The sequence below is a fragment of the Plutella xylostella genome, chromosome 29 (genome assembly GCF_932276165.1).
Source record: "Plutella xylostella chromosome 29, ilPluXylo3.1, whole genome shotgun sequence".
NCBI classification, from domain to species: Eukaryota; Metazoa; Arthropoda; class Insecta; order Lepidoptera; family Plutellidae; genus Plutella; species Plutella xylostella.
In genome coordinates this window covers 1,986,631-2,008,223 of record NC_064009.1, presented here as the reverse complement: position 1 = coordinate 2,008,223, position 21,593 = coordinate 1,986,631, and the positions used below count along the sequence as shown (strand labels likewise).

The 21,593-nt window shown below is 35.3% G+C and overlaps 1 protein-coding gene across 1 annotated transcript in view; it reads right to left on the bottom strand.

Moving 5' to 3' along the window:
• The window catches only part of LOC105383736, a 121,262-nt gene extending 104,740 nt beyond the window's left edge, over window positions 1–16,522 (bottom strand). The window contains exon 1 of the mRNA XM_038120089.2: window positions 16,229–16,522. The gene's annotated coding sequence lies outside the window, so the exon portion shown is untranslated. The remainder of the gene's footprint in view (window positions 1–16,228) is intronic.
• Between the last annotated feature and the right edge of the window lie 5,071 nt (window positions 16,523–21,593).

Sequence of the window (21,593 nt, the reverse complement as noted above, 5' to 3'; positions counted from 1 at the left end):
TATTTACTTACTCCCTGTAAGGTAAAGATGCGTTTGTTGATGCGTACGTATTTTATTTTTTCACTTTTTTATCGTAGATGTAGGGTAACGTAACGTACCTAGGGACATTTTCGACTACCCCAACTTTGAATGAAGCTATCGCAGCGTACAACTAAGATATTAATGTGAAATTTTCTTTATTCGGTAGGATATATAATCTATTATGACTAGTATTTGTGCTAAAGCTTTAGTGTGGCCAGATTTTATTTAATTAAGATAAATGTAAAAATGCTTGTTTTGACCCAAGGTACGTTACACGTTTGTACCTTGGGACACTGTTTCCTATAGCTTTGTACTATGGAAAATGCAAACTTCTAAATAACGCCTTATATCTCTGTTCTTATTGATTTACTGCATCTCTCTTCTGTCTAGTTTCACTCTGGCACTAATAAGAACAGAGATATAAGGCGTTATTTAGATGTTTGAATTTTCCATAGTACAAAGCCATAGGAAACAGTGTCCCAAGGTACAAATTTAATCGTGTCCCAAGGTACAAAAAAGCAATATTTACCCAAAATTTAAATATCTTTATTTTTAATTTAGGAATCTTTCAGATAATTGCCATGCCATAAAATTAAATAACTGAAAAGTTATACGTGACATCCATGTCTTTATTCTGAGCATGCCTCAATGAGATAAAGCAACACAAAAAATTATACAAAAGCTACTTTTGACTCCAAAAAACTTCATATTCACACACTCGATGCTGGTATGATCACGAGACTCACTAGTTTTGCCAAGCGAGTAAAATACTATGCCTAGGGAATTTTAATGTGTTTATTTAGCCGGTTTTTAAAATACAATCAATGTCCCGAGGTACAAGCGTCCCAAGGTACGTTACGTTACCCTACTTACCTGGTCCAGATTTGCCAAAGGCCCCTGGTCCCAATCACTATGAGCTCTATTTTATTTATTTATTTTTTATACTTAACCGAATATCGACAAATAATTAATATTTTATTATAACTATCTGCAATTGCCTAAAGTACCTTGCGATTAAAACTTAAATATTGGAAATACATGTGGGAAGCTCGGACCTTGGCATACATTTCAATAATAGCAGTTTTTATTTGAATAACAGTTGTAATTTTTCTAGGCTGAACTGTAGGGTAACGTAACGTACCTAGGGACATTTTCGACTACCCCAACTTTGAATTAAGCTATCGCAGCGTACAACTAAGATATTAATGTGAAATTTTCTTTATTCGGTAGGATATATAATCTATTATCACTAGTATTTGTGCTAAAGCTTTAGTGTGGCCAGATTTTATTAAATTAAGATAAAAGTAAAAATGCTTGTTTTGACCCAAGGTACGTTACACGTTTGTACCTTGGGACACTGTTTCCTATAGCTTGGACTATGGAAAATGCAGACTTCTAAATAACGCCTTATATCTCTGTTCTTATTGATTTACTGCATCTCTCTTCTGTCTATTTTCACTCTGGCACTAATCAGAACAGAGATATAAGGCGTTATTTAGATGTTTGCATTTTCCATAGTACAAAGCCATAGGAAACAGTGTCCCAAGGTACAAATTTAATCGTGTCCCAAGGTACAAAAAAGCAATATTTAACCAAAATTTAAATATCTTTATTTTAAATTTAGGAATCTTTCAGATAATTGCCATGTCATAAAATTAAATAACTGAAAAGTTATACGTGACATCCATGTCTTTATTTTGAGCATGCCTCAATGAGATAAAGCAACACAAAAAACTATACAAAAGCTACTTTTGACTCCAAAAAACTTCATATTGTCTTCACCACACACTCGATGCTGGCATGATCACGATACTCACTAGTTTTGCCAAGCGAGTAAAATACTATGCCTAGGGTAAAATTTTAATGTGTTTATTTAGCCGGTTTTTAAAATACAATCAATGTCCCGAGGTACAAGCGTCCCAAGGTACGTTACGTTACCCTATTGAATTGACAAGATAATCTTTGACGGCCATGAAAATATAAAATATAAAAAATAAGGATTTCCATTGAGACGTTACATAAATCTTTCTTGGATTTAACTAGCTATAATTTTTGATAAATCTGAGTAGGTAAATTGTGTAAAAGAAAAAAATCAATTAAGTATTTTAACAGTAAACACACAACACGCAACTAACCTTGACATAACAGTTAAGTATTCTATTTAATACTTACTAAAGTGGTTAGTCTTCTGTTATTAAAGATACATAAAATTATTGAAATAGCGCTTTAACAGGTGTTCCTTTTCTAGTACGGATTTTTTTGCGTAGACGGAAAGAGTTTACGATTTCTTTTGTCATGTGCATAACTTACTATACTTAACCGTAAAAAAATTGTGATAGTTTTCGCTAGACCCTGTACCAATGAAACGTATGTAAACGTTAATAGTTTTACGTTTCTAGAGATAAGGTATTACAGTTTTAGTAACTACGAAAGTTATTGATTTCTATACGTGATATTGGCGGAATTTATTGTGTTGTATGTGTATAGTCAAGTTACACACACAGTGCAAGACAAGTGCCATGCCATCAAACAAAATCCATGTTTCAACTTCATGAAACTAACTGAAAATGTATGCGAACCGGAAAAAAGATTTGAGTTAGGCCCGGGTCTCCTATTTACTCCGTAGGTCGCGTCAAGTGTCACCGCCGTGGGCCGCGTCACAATGCTCATTATGTCTACGCGCCAACGTCGGCGTGTGAGGGAGACCGCATCAGTACATTTCTATAGTGAGCATCGTGAAGCGGCATACGGCGTGACGCTTGACGCGACCTACGGCGTAAATAGGAGACCCAGGCCTTATAGTTTTTTTGAGGCGATGACGCTGACTTGACCGTCGCGTGACATACGTTATTTTCACCTCAGCTTTACTTCAATTTTCATTACATACCTGAAACAATCAATGAAAATTTTATTTAACGGATATCAAAATATAATTAGTCGTTGCTAATATATAAATATTATTTTGCCCTACAAAAACACTAGTACAAAATGGTGAAGAAACGGGTCAAATCCACCTCCAATTCTTAATTAGCTAGTGTGATAGTAATTTTAGAAGTTTGACTAAACCCAAACAGACCAGAAATTGTACTTGTATGGGTAGCTATATATTATAAGGTACATTGTACATTCCTAACTTTATACGAAATTAAATACCTCTGCATGCCATCCTAATCCTTCCTAACTAATATTATAAATGCGAAAGTAACTGTGTCTGTCTGTCTGTCTGTCTGTCTGTCTGTCTGTTACTCTTTCACGCCAAAACTACTGAACGGATTTGAATGAAATTTGGTATACATACGGTCTAGACCCTAAGAAAGAACATAGGCTACTTTTTATCCCGGAATTCCCACGGGAAAACTTTTTAAGGCGAAGCGAAGCGCTGTCTGTCTGTTACTCTTTCACGCCAAAACTACTGAACGGAATTAAGTGAAATTTGGTATACATACGATCTAGACCCTGGGAAAGAACATAGGCTACTTTTTATCCCGGAATTCTCACGGGAAAACTTTTTAAGGTGAAGCGAAGCGCTGTCTGTCTGTTACTCTTTCACGCCAAAACTACGGAACGGATTTGAATGAAATTTGGTATACATATGTTCTAGACCCTGAGAAAGAAGATAGGCTACTTTTTATTCCGGAATTCCCACGAGAAAACTTTTTAAGGCAAAGCGAAGCTCGCGGGAACAGCTAGTTCATAATAATAATTGCTCTTTAAATTCCCTTCAATCGTAAAAAACTAACTATTTAACTATGAAATAAATAAATTTCTGCCAACATAGTGTTTACTGCTAAGGACTTAGGACACATAGTCGTAAGTTTGTAGTTTGCAAAACTTGAGGTAGTGGTAGGTATTTTTGGCAAGAAATACAAATTGTTATTTGGAATGACAAGCGTATTTCGATTGTTTTCAATGTGCGTTCATGCTCGGGCTACACAAATGTGATTGGCTGGAAGCCAGAATTCGGTCGGTTCCGATTTATTGACCCTGCATTGGTTTTTAATAGATTCTTGTTTGTTTACTAGCTAAGGATTCGTTTAGAGGTTTATAGGAGCTACAATACTTAAAGTGTTTTCGAAAATAACAACACTCAGAGGTAAGCAAAGTTGACGTTGTTGAATTATGTTGGACTTCCTTCTTGTTTAGATACGTTTATGTAATAAATGTTTCTTCAAATTTTACAGGGAGATAGGTGCCTACTATTTTGAATTTGAAACGGTTGGCCAGCTTGTATAAGGGGCCGTCCATTAATCATGTGAGGTCGTAACGAAAATTGCGTTTTGAATTGAAAAATATTTATGTGTATTTGCAATAAAATTTATACTACAAATCGTTCAAATTTTTGCGACGTTCTAAATTTCGGTTACCTACCGCTTTTTGACAAAAAAATAATACACGTGATGTCTAACGAGACATGATGTTTCGTGAGGTTTTCCGTACCCCCTCCCCCCTTTGAGCCTCACGTGATTAATGGACGTCCCCTAAGTATCTACGTAGTTTGTATTACTTATACAAATTTAAAATTAAAATACTTACTTACAAAATTACAAAGAGTTTTAAATGCCACGGGCATCGGGCACTGATTCGAAAATTCCTGCTCGGTTCAATTTAGCAATTACCCTCATGTTTATAATTACAATAATTTCAGCTACAGAAGGTCGCAGACCGACATGTTTATTCCTGAGTTTAATTTACGAGTTTATAATAAAACTGCGAATCCAAAACATCAAACGACTACCATACGATGCGCAGTAACTTTGAATTTATAAATAAATGCTAGTTGTATTTATGACATACCAAGAGATTCGTCCTTTTAGCGCTCAATACAGGGTGTTGCAAAAAGTAAGCCGATAGGGGGACATTGAATAACTTTTGTTTCACCACTTTCTTGGTCACGTGAGTTTTTTTTAAATTGATGCCACTTTTTACTGTCAAAGGTCGAGGACAAAGTGGTTTATCATCCCAAGTATCCCAACTCTATCTATCTATCTATCATGGCGAGCTGATTTTCCGCATTTAGCCTCCAAGGTGGGACATTATGCATGAAACACCTATGGGGTGACTAGCTATTAAGCCACCCAAGCTCACGCCATCATCCCAATTCATCACGTCCCTACTGCTGAGGCACGGGTCTCCATCCAGGGAAGGGTCAGGCCTAGTCCACCACGTGGGCCCAGTGAGAATTGGTGGAACCCATCACAAGCAAGCTTGTGCTGAGAGAGTTTTCGTTTAAGTGGGCAACCCGACTGTCAGATGTTTTGTAGCTGCCCGATGTTCTCTGAAAGACCCATCTAATGGATGACTATGTCATATGATTTATGATATGACATAGTCATCCATTAGATGGGTATGTATGGATATGTCATTGATTAACTTCAATGATCAGTTACGATCACTGACGCTAGCTCTATTGACGAGTCCTATGTTATGAGGCTCAATACTTCTGTACTACACATCAAACAACTCCGCTTCCTATTACCTACTCCAAATCACGGTCTTCCCCCTATTTCCCACCCTTTCCAGCATTAGCCTTATATTAATTCACTGTAACAATACAAACGGAATACAATGAAACAGTATGCCAAGTCAAGTGCATATTGAACGAACATTGTTGGTTAAATGTGCCCACGAATCTAGTCAAATGGGACCAGTTACCAGATATGGACGCGAACTGGGCCTTTATTGGGTCAACGGTGTATTGCACTGCAGGCTATTCTGTACAAACTCATAGTTTCTAGTACCATAAACTAACAAAAAGCTTTTTTAAGTTTTTTAAGTAAGCGTCAATTCACACGTACCACAACCACACCACGTCGCAGCGACATAATGTGGTCAAGCTGTGGTTACGTGTGAATAGTGTGACAGCGGCTTTTTGCAGTTGCGTTGTGGCAGCGACAAAATGTCGATGTGGTTGTGTTGTCGCTGTCGTTGCGATGTGGTAACCACGTGGTCGTATGCATTTAATAGGGAGAGGAGGTGGCCGCGGTGCCGCCGCCGCGTGGCGGCGTTGCCGACGCGATGTGGTTGCGATGTGGTCGTATTACACAGGTGGTCGATGACAATGGCGAAATGTGGCACATGTGAATTGGATTATTCATTTTCAATACAAAATATACGCCCGACCACACGGCGTGGTTGTGGTTGTGGTGTGGTACGTCTGAATTGACCCTTACACATTTTTTACGATTGATGGGAATTTAAAGAGCAATTTTGAATGGCGTGCAGAGGTATTCAATAGATTCAGAGAAGGTCCCTTTATTAATCTAGTTAAGTTAGTGGGAGCCTATATTTCAGACTAAGACCTATAACAATTCCTAAAAATTCTTTCGTTACTTCATCTTCAACATGAACAATTTCAATCATTTAATTATTTTTTTTTAAACATAGTGGCCTTACCACAAAACCTTAGACAGTATTTAACAAATGTTTAGCGCTGTCAAACGCCTACAAAATCTGTCAAATTTTGTGTTAAACAATGTTTAAAGTTTTTTGTGGTAGTACAGAGTATGTTTACCTCGATTTGCTATAATACTCAACTAAGAATTCCACAGCCGTCAGAACACACTACTCACAATGATAACACCGTGTTTTTCGTTTGCGGGTTAAAATTGTCACTGAAAGCTTGGAAAGTAGTACTTCGTCACAAACTCGAAACCGTGGGAATTGTAAGATATGCGCTAAGCATACTAACTACAACTTTTTTAAATTAATTTAATTATACAATTAAACATAACCTAAGTGGTTGTTCTGTTAATTATAATCACTAGGACTCTTGACCTGGTTGAAGTGTGCCAGCAATAGACGCGTTTACCCTAGCATAGAAACTTTAGCTCTTACGACGCAGGGAATAAAGACGATGTTACATTTAGCGTAGTCTTCATATTCACCATAAAAATGCACTTAAAAGAGTAATGTAGCTCTATGGCTTTTTAGTGCATTTTTTTCTGTGACCGTTGGGGCTAGTGCCTAATTAGAAAAGTTTATTAACATAAGTTTCCCTCATTTGGTCTTAATTATTAAAATATGTGAACTCGTAAATAGGCAGGTTGACTGTGATTTTATAAATTTACTTTAATGTTTATTTTTGTAGTTGTAACTATTTTAAAAACAATTTCATATTTTTTTGCAAAATTTGTTATGTTTAAAGCCCGATAGTCCTAAGTCTGTATTTTCTTCACTCTACATAGAAAAAAGCACTAGAATCTTAAAAGGTATCTTATTAAAAAGCACTTGGGTATCTTAAAATCGCTACCGTCAGACGAACAATTAACGGATATCTTTCGGTTTAGATCGCAATCTTTAAAATTACAGACTTACTGTGTAGTTGTGTACGGTCAGAAATAAAAGTTTAAGTAGGTATAAACTTCTAGTAAATCCACCTACAAATATAATGTAACACAGGATTTTTTAGGTTTTAGAACTGTTAGTCACTTTTTAGATAAATTAAAGATTTAGTGATAGTACCTACTACCTAGTAACAAATGGGAACTAAATTAATATTAGGATTATTAGGTAGTGTCTATTAGGACTGCAGGTTTTTTTTTTAATGTTTGTGAATTTAACAGTAAGTAATTATGAGACTGTTTGTTTCTTAAATAAAACAAACAAACAAATGACTTGTAAAACTTATATTTCTTAAACTTCGTTTGTTGCTATCTCTACTTACAACAGTTTGCGGTATTTTTAACTGTCGGAGGCGGTTCAGTTTTACTCTTATTACGAATTTGTCTCTGTGCCGTACCGGGGGTCACTCTATATCTAAGACGGTCTAATGGCGTAGTGGTTAGTGGCCCTGACTGCTATGCCAAAGGTCCCGGGTTCGAGTCCCGGCTGGGGCAGATATTTGTTTAAAGACAGATATTTATTTTTGTACTCGGGTCTTGGGTGTTGATATTTATATGTATCTAACTATGTATTTGTGTAGATATATCAGGTTTCCGATACCCATAACACAGGCTCTGCCTATCTTGGGGTCTGATGGCCGTGTGTGAGATGTCCCCACATATTTATTTATTATTTATCTCGTTGTATTTAATGACAGCTCTCGTTCGTTCGTTTTTCGTCAGTATAAAGTAACCCCCTGTGCCGTACCGGTGGCAGACTAGTGGGTTAATAAGCTACTGGCTTTTAGGTAATGGTAACCTCCTTTTAGCTGCGGTCGGATAAAAACTACATGAGTATTTAAGGTACTCGTTGAGGTTAGTTAACCTCATTTCATTTTTAAATAGCCAAAGTATTTTTTTTATTTTTTACAAAAATATATTTATTTTTAACCGGTACCTTTATAATTTTATTGTAACTTTTGCTGAAAATGATCTAGGTATATTGTATTGTTGCCCGCCCATGACCTTTTCCGCCCTGATGTAGTCGATTGTAGGCAAAGTGTAGGTTTACTCTTTTTATTTCACGTCTACCCACGTTCAAAACTGCATATTGACGCATCCATATTTATAATCTTATAAAAAGCGAATTGAACAAAGGCAATAAACTAACCGTTTACAATTTACACCCTACCACCCGTAAAGGAACATTTTCGGCATTTAAAACCTCGTTCTTTTTCTTTCTAACGTAGTTAAATCTGTACCTTTTATCTCTTTCCCACACGCGCCCGGTCGGGGGTGTAACGGTGGTTGTTGATAAACCCACAAATCTTGATACTTTATAAATTAAGCTCACGATTCGCTGCGCCCGTAGAGTAGAACAGGTCTACCGATTATTTGTACAGACGTTATAAATTAAATGCAGTATTTATTGTTTTGCTCTGTAAGTGTTAAGGTATCGAATTGTGGCGACTATGGCCTGTTTTTTAATCTCAGATACTAAATTGACAGATTCTAAACGGTTCATCAACAGTAGATTGTCCCGACAAAAGAACGATACGTCACTTGCTCGCGGGACAATCGATGATGCTATTGATGATCCGTTCAGAGTTCAGAATCTGTCAATTTAGCATCTCAGATAAAAAAAACAGACTTTATTTATTGTATGGTTTGGTCGCTTTCAAATCGCACGACAGGAAAAAAAACTCATTTTGAGTCTCAAAAATTACACGGGAAAATTCTATTTCGTAGCGATATTCAGTCATAGTGTATGTACTTTATAATATAATTTGTAGGTAGGTACTAATAACTTAAAAAATTAACAAAGAAAATAGTTGTAAAGATAAAGCATCTGATAAAAGCCTCGTTTTTCGCATACCTAATACAAGTCGAAGATAACATCTGTTATGTGAAGCTATTTGCATAAATTCCACGAATATTTTACAAGATGCATTGTGCTAAAATACCGTTTAATATGACCTAAAGTTGAAGGAAGTCCATTTATAAATTTTCAACCAACTTCGAAAAAAGGAAGAGGTTCTCAATTCGTCTGTATGTAATAACGTTCTCAACATATCGCACGTGGCTATCCGAACCATAATATCTTGTAAATTAGAGTTCTCTTAATTACCTACAATACATATATTAAAATACATAATATAATATATTTGACATCTACAGATTAATATATACGAGTACTTAGAGCTTATAGGGTTATTATAATAGAATAGAATAAGGTTATTATTGGGTTATTATTGTTTGTTATTTCCGAAGTTATGAATTCATATAATTACTATAACATAGTTAATTAGAGGTATAAGCCAGAACCTTGTGGTGTATTTTTTAACAAGAGTACACAAATACTCGTACAGTGCGAGTTTCAATAAGTTAAAGAATAATTATGAGGAACATTAAATATAGTTTTTAAGTGACGTGAACATTACTATTTACTGATGAATTATAGTTGTAATGCTCGGTTGTTTGGACGATAATAAGAACGTTAAGTTTTAACTTGAAGCATTATTTATGATTATGAACAAAGTTTAAATACATTTAAATGTGCTTAAGCATTATTATAATAAGTAGTGTTGTTTATATGGATCCGGTTTCACCGGGAGGCGCAGTGGTCCAGTGGTTATCAAGTGTTGAGCTGAAAAGTCCCGGGTTTATAACAGCCTCCAGTAACAGAGTTTGTCACTCATTCACGTAAAAACTAATTAACGTATTCTATTCTATTCTATTCTCTGTGGGGGTAACAGTACCTGCACCTGGCTCTCTCGAATGGAGCCTTTGTGCATATCCCCAAGGTCTAAACTGCCTTCCTAAGCTTGGACCATTTCCCACCACGCTGGTCCACTGCGGGTTGGTGGGTTCACATATCTAGATGTGCTAAATCTAGATATGCAGGTTTCCTCACGATGTTTTCCTTCACCGTAAGAGCGATGGTATACATTGTCCTTAAATTCAGAAAAGAACTCATCGGTACATGTCAGCGCCGGGATTCGAACCCACATCTCTGGCGTGAGAAGCGGGCGCTTACCCGACTGAGCTACCACCGCTATAATACTACTAATTAACGTATTTTCATGAAACTTAGTAGGAAGCTGAAACCATGGATTCTGCATGGGATATTTTGTAAAACTATGTATGGCGAAGCAAAGCTCGTGGCAACAAATAGTTTAAACATAAATAATACTATGCCCGCCCCCTATTACATTGGGACTAACATAACATTGGCGAAAAGTGGGTGCATCAATGCACCTCTGCCTACCCCGCAAGGGAGTACATTAGTACAAGGTGTGAGTGTTCGTTTATTTTATTTTTTTATTTTTTTTTATGACGAAGCAAAGCTCGTGTCAACAACTAGTTTAAACATAAATAACACTTTAACAAAGATTGTCACCTTGCTGGCTGCGTGGGCGCATGTTGACTACCACTTGTTTGCCTTCATGTGACAAATTATTAACTATTGTTTGTTCCAATAATATACCTATCAAGTTTGAATATTTTGAAAAAAATTTTTGATTAATCAGGAAGGATCTATTTGAAAGTATGTAGGTAGTAAATAATAAATCAACTTTAAACCTTTTCATATTCCTAATGGGTCTGTCGAATTAAGAAACACCAAATTCAGGATTTAGTCCTAGTCCCTACCCAAAACCAGTCATATATTATGTAAGTGTAGATACGTTATATATTTTGCTATGCTACCTAAATAATATTAACATGTTATGTGCGAAAGCTCGATCTCTAACATAAATCAAAATCTCCAAAATGATAAATTTTAATGCAAATCGAATTTAAATGAAACGAAAATAAAATTCCGTTTGGCATTTAAAGCAAATGTTACGAAACTTTATGACATCCAATTATTATGTTACCGAAACGTGGTCCGGTCGACTTCACAGCTGGTGCAGAACTGTCCTCGTCAGACCAATGCCTTAGACCTGGTTTCGAATGTTCATTACTAATATGTATAATTACAATTAGGTAGGTGTTTTTTGATTAAACCGATAAATTATGTATATTTTACATTCTTACATAGCTATAATTGTTAGTATTGGTGTAAAGCACCATTTACACGACGCAAGTTTCTTGCCTCTTTCATGCAATTAAAAATAAATGACTTGAATGGTATCAACATTTCTTTCATAAATTGTATTCCATGTTTTACTTATACCTGCGTGTAAACTGTTGCTTCTTGTAAGTCAATTATTGCGCGTAAGGTATTGCTTTCAATGATTGCCCTTGTATGTACATGAATATTGCATCATAAAAATGGTGCTTAAATGTGGCTTTCGTTTTTTTCAATACGTAATCAGAAAAATATTTTTAATGCAGTAGAATTTCTAGTAAGTAATTTATTTTAAATAAATAAAATATCAAAGGCCCAACCCCACCTCCCAGTTGGAATCGCACCACGCACCGTATAAGTTTTATAAGTGCCCCCGCGATCGCCAGTCAGTGATCTCATCGTCAATTTCATAACACTCTCACTTATAGTTACTATACCATAACTATGTATAGTATATAGTATACTCGGAATATTGATACTGGTTTTGCGTTATACGTGTATGGAAATGCAATGTTTTTTACTGATTGGGTCAAGAGGAATGTCATGTCTTCCATCCAAGGTTGTCTGGAAAAGATTGCTTTATGCAATAGGGCCGCCTTTTTGTACTGTTTTATTAAGTTTATTACTTGTGTTTTTTTGTATTATTTCCTTTTGGTGCAAAAAAAGAGTACTTTATTGTATCATTCAAGAGGTATGCGTCTGAACTTGGAATTTAGAATTTTACTTAACTACGCTGCAAGAGGATGTTCTTAAGCCTAAGCCTACCTAATGCTAATAAAAATAAGATTTATATATATAAGCTTACATAAAGGAGACCCATGTTTAATGCTTATGTGCTAAACTTTTTCTTAAAAATAGATTCAATTATTCCTTTATGAGTTTGACGATAGACGGATTCATTCTAACTTTGTTGCTATTTTAATCATTTTTAATCAACCGCAAATCAAAGTAGGTACTTACTCAAGAAGTATTAAGAATATAACAGTTTTATAGAGAAAGGTCTATTTATGAATATTCGTACATAAAAAAAACTGGTTTCACGGATTAATGTAGGCAGTACCACAAGGCAAGACGGCAAGGGTCCAGCCAGACTCGTCCCATTCCACACTCGACCCGGCCACACTCGACCCGAATTTCTAAAATACGATAAGGTGTAGGTACATTTGTTGAAATGTATGAAATGTACTGTCAGCCACAAGAGTTTTTTTACTGAAATTATAGTTAGGTGTTTTATGTGCTGATTAATTCAAACAAAAGTAATAATTTGTATCATTTATTTATCATTTTCTATAAACATTATTAGTAGGTAACACATGTTTTGAATTATAAACGGAATAAGTAATAATAAATATTAACAAAATAAGTAACTATTAATAATTATGTGTGCTAAAATCACAGTTACACAAAATATCTTTACAATGAAATATGTATAAAATCCTTTTTATAAAATCCGTTTGCTGTTTATAAAATTATAATTACTTCGCAGTAGCCCTTGCTTATCAAATGTATAAATTACAATACAAGTAAGTGCGCGAAAGAGATGGATGCAGGCCATCCAAATCTTGACCATTGTTATCGATAAGTTTTCTGTTTAAAATAATTAGAAATAGAATTGATTGTCCACAAATTTTGTCCAAGTTTAATTTTTTGGTGCCTCGAAGACTTCCCAGACAACCAATAAAGCCTTTGTGTCCGCCTCACCGTAATACCGTTCTCGGTTTTAACTCTGCCATTCCTAGGTTAAGCAGATTATTAAATAAATGTTCTGGATCAATTGATATTCATGCTGACTCTTTGTTTAAATTTAAAAATACAATTAATTTCTCAATCAATTAATATATTAATCTAAATTTTTAATTCAATTTTAATTCAATTCAATTTAATTCAATTTAATCAATTATAATTTTATTTTTATAATTAGTATTAGTAGTTAAATTTATTTTAAGTAGCCACTAAATTGACGATATTTTTTTTAATTTTGTGCATGCAGTGTTTACCTATAATTGTTTGTGCATCTAGTTTGTATTTAGTTATAGAATTGTAATAGTTTTGATGTAACAAATGTTGGTGAACCATAATAAATAAATAAATAGATAACCCGTTTACTTCAGGCTAAAACAATGAGAAGGGTAAACTACCTCTCTCTGTTACTGAGGTCAAACTTAGGCTAGTTTAGTCAACATATTTCTTAAATTTAAGTAATAATCACTTTATATGCAATCAATTAAGAAATCCATAAACATTTTCTGTCGACTGTACTTTGCGATAAGAAAAAAAATACAAACAAAAATGAACCTTATCGAAATTATGAAATTCGGGTCGAGTGTGGCCGGGTCGAGTGTGGAATGGGACGAGTCTGGCTGGACCCGACGGCAAGGCATATTGTGAAATCAATTTATACAGATGTATGATGTCACCTTCATATCGAAGTTGTTTTAACATAATTATGAAACCTTAATTTAATGTTAATTCAAGTATTTCGACGTAAAATGTTTAAACTACATTTCATTAAAAATATCCAATGTTATAAGTATCCAATATCCATGTTTTAAGTTTGAAAAACACGGAAAAGTTCAGTTGTTTCAACGGATTGTCCGCAATAATTTTATCACGATTCAAAAAGTAGAAAATTATTCAAAACAGGATGTTTCTGCGAGCTCCGCTACGCCTTAAAAAGTTATCCCGTGGGAATTTCGCGATAAAAAGGCTACTTATATTTTAATCCAGGGTGTTAGATAACTCCATACCAAATTGCATTAAAATCGGTTCATCCGTTATGACGTGAAGAGGTAACAAACTTAAAAACTTTTGCCTTTATAATATTAGTAGGAAGTAGGATGGTTGTAGTGATATATGGGAAGTAAGAACTCTCTATTATTTATAGCAGAATTACATAATTTTACTATGCGAAAAGGTATGATGAACAAAAGAACCATGTAATATTTATTTATGTATGTATACTGTGTATGATGTCATACAGCATACAATGCGGGAGTTACGGCGGCGTACATAAGTGTAAAATTAAACATACATTAGCAAATGCAGACTGGTATTCTTTGTGTGAATGCAAAATTATTGTTTAAACAAAGGAAAATAGTAAATTCTAATACTTACATAAATAATCATTAGTTATAAATTGAGGGATTGTTAAATATTACTTATATTAAAGTTTAAGAGCTAAAAGTCTGCGTAAAAAGCATTGTAAAAATTAACTGTTCAACAGTGTGACATAAAAAATGGTATAAAAACCCTTTTTCTTTCCGAATGGGTACTTTTTAGTTGACTTTCGTCAAGAATGTATACATTTTACGACTAGTAATGATAAGATCTCGCTTGCGAGATTGCGCGCCATTTTCCCGCGTCTTGCGAGCATAATCCACGCGTTACAATGAATACTTGTATGAACGCGTGCGGGATAATCCCGCATGCGTGATCAAATCCGCATGCTGTTAAAAACAGCCTTTCTTTTTAATAGTACACAAAATAAACAAGAATCGTCAAAACGTCAAATGAGGAGCGAGTAATTTTCAAATAGCACCGAAGAACAGTTACCCATAGACACGCTAGACCGCCACGGGTCGCCGCGCGGGAAGCGGCAGACATCTGGCCGAGTCGTTAATGCTTCTGTTTTTAAATTCGGAATTTGTAAATCGAATTTGTTTTTTAAAAGGGCCAGGGTTAGAACTAGGATACCATAGAGTTTTGGCGGTCAAATTGTTTTAAGCCAGGCTTCCTATTGCGAATTTATGTTGACAACGATTTTCAGGTTAAAATTGCATTGGAATTTGCAATAATTAGGTGCTTACTATGTGTTGACTTCGCGATAGGGATCCAGGTGTGATTTGATCTCTCGGGTAAATGATATAAAAAAGTGGAGCTAGTGTTGAAAAATTTAACAATGTTAATTTATGCACTGAACTGAATATAATCATAAATACTTACAGGAAATTAAGTCTTTTTAAGGTAGATAGTCCGTGTTTATTGTATGCGGAAATCCTATAGGTACCTACCTACCTTGTCAAACCTACATTATAAATTATTAATTACCAGAAGATACCTAGGTACTCGTACCTAGTGTAGGAATAAAAACATTATCCTCCTCCTTCGGCAGTCGGGTAAATAACAGATTAAATATATACTTATGTAGGTGACACAGGGGTGTCACTACTTCCAAATGTGGACCATTAAAGTGATAATATGGCATTTAACTTTTTTGTAAACTGCATGCCAAAAAATTGTCAAAAATATGATGACACTTTTTTCTAAATTCAAATGAAACAAAATTCTAAATGAATCAAATCCGATGCTAGATGCAAGGCAATTGTTAATATTGTTAGTTTTCTCCTTGCTCATTTTTATCTTAATACTTATTATGATGTTTAGATCACACAGGTAAGTAGGGTAGGAGGTACCTATACGAACCTGGATACAACTTAAATAGAAACCACCTCCCTTGTTGTATCCTAAGCATTTAGATATTTGTGCAGATGTAGGTAAGTATTCAACATATTGAGTTTAAGCCCCTTATTCATAGAAAAGTTACAGAACGTTTTAACTAATAAACTGTTTTGTCCCTCTCCGACAAAGAACAATTTGTTCATTGACAGAGAGGGACAAAACAGTATATTAGTTAAAACGTCTTGTAACTTTTCTATGAATAAGTTGGTTAATGTTTTGTATCGGATGAAGCCTATTTTTTTAAGTAAACAATAAACACATAAACTTTTGAAATGCATCAAAACAGAACACAACAAAAGACTAAAAAGCCGCTTGCTCGCCTTACAGTTAGTAATAGATAGAGCATTAGACCACTTACCTTGATATTCCAAGAAATATTTTGACAGCTGCCCGCAGTCAACAAAGCAATAATACAACCTGCACTGTGCTACGAAGATTCGCAATCCGAGAACACTGAATAACAAGTTTACTGTCAACCCTAGCCGTCACACACACACCACAGCAGTTGGAAAATTAAGAAAAATATTGTATAAAAACACTGGCCAGTTACAATTCACTTCGGAAGGTTCGTATTTTGAATTAGGAACGCGCGGTCGCGTCGCGTGCGCAGGCGACGGTTATCGCGCGCCACTGGCTGTCTGGCGGCCATTTTCTTTCCCGCGAGGTTATTGTAGGGGGGAGTAGGAACTAGAGGAAAATGTATTTGGGACCTAACTTGAACCATTTATTAATACAATGGAACGCAGACATTATAGTAAGTATGCTAGGTTGATTGAACTTGGTTAATGGATTGTTTTAAAGGAGGATGCGGGTTTCAGATGCAGTCTAAGTTTTCTAATTTGAAGCAATTTGAAAATATGGTCACAATCAGTATTTTTTATGAAAGATTAATTTGTTCTCACCCACACCCTCTTATAAACTAGTCAAATTAATTCGCACTTGTGTCACATGATCATTGTGAGAAAACAGTAAAAAAAACTCCAGTTTCGCTTACGTTATTTTGGTACTTAAAAAACTTTTACTTAGTTCGGCATTTTCTTCCAGCTTTCTAGGTGGAGTAGAATATATTTTTTAAATTAAACTCTCCACTTTACACCAACAATATATAAATATCAAATGCGACCAGCCCTGATCCCTAATCCCTAACCCTATACTACCCAATGCATCAAAAAAGTATTATAAAATCGGTCCATAACTAGCAAATGTATCGGTGGTCATACGAGATACGAGTTAGTACATAAAAAAAACATTACCTTCAGAAGAATTGAGAACCATTTTGTATTTGTAAAAAATCAATGACACCTACATTAGTTTTTTACTTACCTATATCTATAATTGAGTTTTTTTAATCAATTAAACAGATACAACTCGCCTGATAATTGACGAGGCCCTGATGAACCATTTCGGGGCAATCGTAATTGCCGCCCGCCTGTCCCGTGCCAGTGATATTGCTCTAATCGGAGACATCAACCAGCTACCGTACATAGACAGAGAGAACCTATTCGAACTAAGGTACAGTCGCCCAACACTGGTAGCAAACATCACCCAGGAGCTGTTGTGCTCATACAGAAACCCCATGGATGTTGCATACGCCCTAAGAGAAGTATACTCAGGCATATACGCAGCCACAACGCGTATCCAATCCCTGCAGCTGAAAAGGTTTACAGACGCAGCAATTCCAAAATCCCAAACCAACACTCTATTCCTGACGCATACACAGGAAGAAAAAGAGACCCTGACCAGCCAAGGGTTTGGAGAAGGAACGGGATCACGCGTCTTAACCATACACGAAGCACAGGGATTGACGTACGAATCCGTCATTATCATAAAAACAAAAGATAAAATAAAGTTGCACGATAGCATACCTCACGCAGTAGTGGCGCTGTCGAGGCACACCTCCGCCTGCACCTACTATGCGGATGACACCGAGGACGCTATCGGCAACCTCGCTAAAACGGCAATAACAGCACCGAAGAAACGGATCCTTGAGTACAACCTAAAGATGGCAATAAAAAATCGGGACAAAGAGGTCGTTGCCCAGCAATCAAGGCTTTTGGCAACGCAAAATGGAGCGGAATAGGAGAATTTTGATTTTAATTTTATATTGACGGCCAAACCGTATTGCATGTATTTTATAGTTTTGTTATGTATGGTATATAGCATGTATTGTATAGTTTTGATATGTAGGTATTGTATAGTATATCATGAATTAATATTATCTGTATAAGAACTAACCAATAAAATTAAGATAGTTTTAAGAACACTGTCACACATTAACACCAGGCAAAACAACAGCGATGACAAAAGGAGTGTGTGGCCACTGACAGGCGTCTGTTAAGTTCTCTGAAGACAGCTGACACTGGCCCTACCCTTCAAATGTTTGTTGCCATTATAATTGTAAGTGTGACTGTGTGAAACAAAGAAAAAAAAAAAAAAAACAAGAAATGCACAACTGGGGGTTTTTAATTTTTCTCCAGGAGTGCAAAAAAAAAAAAAATTATTAATAATATACAGGTATATATATATAAAAGATAAAATATATATATTATAAGCTTCCACATTGAGTAGTGAGTAGTTAAAAGATGAAGACAAAAAACAACCAAACTCTCACAATATATTGATCTCTCAAAAAGGCACGGACATAAAGTCTGTGGAGTGATAATAAAATCTTAAAAAAAAAAAAAAAAAACAGATACAACTTAATGTGTAAAAAATATGCCCTACCAGGCTGTACCGCTGAGACGTTACTTGCAACATTGAGATTTTGCTACGATCGCAACGTCAGGCGAACACCGCCATATTTTTTTATTTTTTTTATTTATTTAGCGTGCTTACATAGAGACTCAGGTTACCGGTACATACCTGTACCCTGAACCTGATTATGCGAAAGCGGTCATAACATTTAAAAATTCGGGAAATGCTCCGTGAGTGAGCGCATTCGCATAATCAGGTTACCGGTACAGGTAGAAACGACATGAAATGAAATCGTTTATTTTTTCGACGTAGAATACAAGAATTACTTGTCAAAAGTCATAATCTACCACTATTTCACAAAGGCCCCGTCATTAAGAAGGAAAGAAATGGCGAAAGAAACTCCTCGAGCATCTTTTCAACTCAATACATGGATACAGATACAGGGTACTCTAGATACAGGGAACCCGATTCTCTATGTAAGCACCCTTAGGCTACTTTTATTTTATTTTATTTTATTTATTTCAACTGGAACACCAGCAGCTTATACAACTTACATTTTTAAAACAGATTATAAAACAGATACTTATTTGTTTTCCCAATGCTGGAGCAAATGCCTCCACTTTTTCTTGCATGTTTTTGATCCTGCGGAAAAATAGCGTAAGGTTAGTTTGTTAAAAGAAACTAGTATTGGTAGACGATTTAAAATTTGAACTACTTATCGCTTTTTGTTTTTTTTTTTCTTGTTGTGATGGTAAATTATTAGTTTACTGTTTTTCATTACTGGGGTGAATGCGGAGCGAAACTCGGGACAAACTAGTTATTTATAAAATAAAAATTACAGTGATATTTTGGCACCTACACTACCTACAGTCATCATAGGTACTCATCCAACCAATTACACCAGGAACTCGCTTTAAATCTAAATCTACACAAAAACAATGTACTTATTACAAAGATCATTAGTTCACATTCGTAATTATACCACTCAGTAAGAGGCCAGTTACATTGTACGTATTTACTTTAAAAAATCTTACACACATTGTATGTGTACCTAAATTTGAAAATAATTATAAGTTACATGTTATATTTACAACCTTTGCGGAAATATATATTTTTGGCGCTTCAAAAACATGGGATTTTAATGGACTGTTATTTGCCCTTCAACATAGGTAGGTAGGTAAATATGGTTTCTCTGATTCTTTCGATCTCGAATAAGTTAGCAGAATTAGGAACGATCGAATAATGATAGAACTTTGAGTTTGCTTGATTGTACGTAAGACCTACACACTAAAATGTATGGAACAGCTGTTTTTCCCGATTTCAGAGTTATATTTATGAAAGTTGTCTATTTATGACGGAACGGCACTAGTAAGATCCACCCCGTATTTTTGCGATAAGTATTGAGATATTTTCTTCCTTGAAGTAAACTCAGACTGAAAATAAAATGGCCTGAAGTTCAAGGTTCAAGGTTTTAGTAATTATTTATTATTAACAAAACATTAAAACGAAATCTTTGTTTATCTATAAAATTATTAACTTTTTACACTCATCAATCATCAACTATTCAGTGAAAGTGTGGTAGCAAAAATTACTGAAATTTTTAGGGTGAATCAAACTTCCTGTTTCAAAGTTTTTTCGTGGAACCAAAATATGGGTCTATATTTTTTCTATGGAACCCTATAATGATCGAATTAATTAAATAATCCTTGAATGTACTTACTTACCTGTATGTGGTATATTTACCACTTTTTGTTACGTTTTTTACTATTTATAATTTGAGCACACGGTCAAAAAACTATTTTTCCTAACACGTACATAGGTATCGTTCTGTAGGGAAAAAAAATTATGGAGTTATCCATAGCCAATTATGACATTGGACTGAGCGGAATCTGACAAAGTACTTATAATCTTATTCATATAAAGAGTTGATCCGTTAGATTAGCTAAAAATACTAACTTCGTTTTTATATAGCCATTATTGTCAAAAACAGTATGTGTGCTCGACTGCTCGCATAAAATATTGGATAAGGAATGGTATGGAACCTTAACTGCGCGATTCCAGATCGCATTTGGCCGATTTTTTTCTATAAGTTTTCTGCTCACTGAACGTACCGGCTCTGTATATCGAGGGACCCTAGCATAGCCAAACCAGCGTACATACGCAATATACAGCTTTATACGTGAACAGTTTTACCTACTGGGAAAGACTTTAGCTTGGTTACACCGTCTTCAGTCTATAGCAGTCCACTGCGGGACCAGTCTTTCGCAACCCATCGATTTCACCAGAGGGCGTCTTACCTTTGTTTTGCCTAGTCGCGGTATCCACTCCAGAATACGTTTACCATCAGTTATAACTTCAGTTAATCTGTGAGTGTGACGGCGGTTGAGTCCATGACGCGTGATGACGACGGTGGCGAGTCACAGCGACGAAGTTCAAGTTGACGTACTGTCGGACACAGGACTATGTGCTCGGAAATATAGTGTAGGTAACATTTCAGAAGATGTGAAAACATTATGCTGAAAATTTACCAATCATAAGGTCGATTTTAAGATTCACAGCACTAAATTTTAAATCTGTTAAGTAGTTCAGAATCTATAATTGTCTCTTGTAAATTTTTTGTAAAGTCAGGTACACATTTGTATCTATCTATATTGATTTATACAGGTGATTTACAGGCAGGGAACTACATAGTTCACTGTTTTCAGGAGATAATAGATTCTGAAGAATGGATATTCACTTTACGCAGCTTAAAATTTAAGTATCATCGTTCAATATTATTTTTATTTTTTATTTATTTATTATCCAAAAAACAACATGCATGGTTACAGTTTACAAAAATTGCCAAACTGCTATTGCAGTTTATCGGCAAGCTCTTGGTTGGTATTACATATTTATAACTACATATACACAGCGTCGTCGCACACTAAACACATTAACAACATCAGGAATACAGATATTAAGATAAGGATACATGGATCATGGTAGGTACCTAACTAAAAGTGTATCCTTGCTCCTGTTCTAGAGCCTTT